Source organism: Gastrolobium bilobum, unplaced genomic scaffold, assembly GCF_033153095.1.
Source record: "Gastrolobium bilobum isolate Gb01-03AN ecotype WA unplaced genomic scaffold, APGP_CSIRO_Gbil_v1 utg42409, whole genome shotgun sequence".
NCBI lineage: Eukaryota > Viridiplantae > Streptophyta > Magnoliopsida > Fabales > Fabaceae > Gastrolobium > Gastrolobium bilobum.
The window spans coordinates 49,544-50,891 of NW_026899396.1; the positions used below are offsets into that span (position 1 = coordinate 49,544).

Here is a 1,348-nt window from a genome sequence, read left to right on the forward strand (position 1 = left end):
AGATCTGAAGGCATTATCTGTATGGCATGAAGTTTGTCGTGTTTAGTGACCACAAGAATTTAAAGTACCTGTTTGATCAGAAGGAGCTGAACATGAGACAGAGAAGATGGATGGAATTTTTGAAAGACTACTACTTCGAGTTGAAGTACTATCCTGGCAAGGCCAATATGGTAGCTGATGCTTTGAGCCGAAAATCTGTGAGTCTATCCAGTTTGATGATGGGGAACTTTGATGTCATTGAGAAGTTTCGAGATTTGACAGTGACCTCTTTGTTTGGGGGTGCACTTCTTGAGACGGAAACAACAATAGTTATAAATGAATTAATGGAGAAGATTAAAGATGCGCAAGTGCAAAGAGAGTCCCATGACTACGTGAAGAACCAAGATGGGGTGTCTTGCAATGAAGATGTTTGTTGATGTTCCAGAAGAGGATTGTAATTCCTCGAGGTCCATTGACTGAGGAGGTGATGGCAGAGGCTCATAAGGGCCAATTTACTGTCCACACTGGTGCTACAAAGATGTATCAGGACTTGAAGAGAAATTTCTGGTGGCCAAGCATGAAGAAAGATATAGTAGTGTACATGTCCAAGTGTTTGATATGCCAGAAAGTGAAGATTGAACACCAGAAACTGTCTGGTCAGCTTCAACCTCTTGAGATATCGCAGTGGAAATGGGAGATCATTTCCATGGACTTCGTGGTGGGTTTGCCTAAGACTGAAGCTGGTTGCGACTCTATTTAGGTCATCGTGGATAGATTGACTAAGTCAGCCCACTTTCTTCCGGTAAAGGTGAACTTCACTACTGAGAAATTGGCCAGACTGTATGTTCATCAAGCTTCATTATTCCTGCTCTCCTTTTTGGTGCTGGCGCATTATCAAACTCCTGAGAGGCTAAAGATTCCAGCAGTTCTAGAGCTTCTTCTGGAGTTTTTGTTTTCAATGATCCCCCTGCTGCAGCATTCACCAAGGTTCTTGTGCTTGGCGTCATTCCTTGGAAGAAGATTCTTCCTTTCTCCCAAGTTTCAATGTCGTGTTGGGGACACTTTCAGAGTAGTCCCTTAAACCTTTCCCATGCTTCGTACAACGTTTAACTTTCTTTTTCCTCAAAAGAAGTGATTTCTGCCTTGAGCCTTGCCATCTTTCAAGCTGAGAAGAATCTGGCCAAGAACTTGGTTGCCAAGTCATCCCAGTTAGTGATGCTTCCTTGAGGCAGTGATTGCAACCACCCTCTTGCTTCTTCTTTCAGTGAGCATGGAAAGAGTCTGAGCAAGATGGCCTCACGTGAGACTCCATTCATCTTCAATGTGTCACAATAAAGCAAGAAGTTCTCTAAATGACTGTATGGGTCTT

The 1,348-nt window shown here is 43.1% G+C and overlaps 1 non-coding gene across 1 annotated transcript; it reads left to right on the forward strand.

The window, feature by feature from the left end:
* The first annotated feature begins 1,023 nt into the window (after positions 1 to 1,023).
* LOC133290243 (small nucleolar RNA R71) lies at positions 1,024 to 1,130 on the forward strand. The gene has a single exon (XR_009748619.1). It is a non-coding gene; the product is annotated as a small nucleolar RNA R71 (small nucleolar RNA).
* Positions 1,131 to 1,348: the final 218 nt, after the last annotated feature.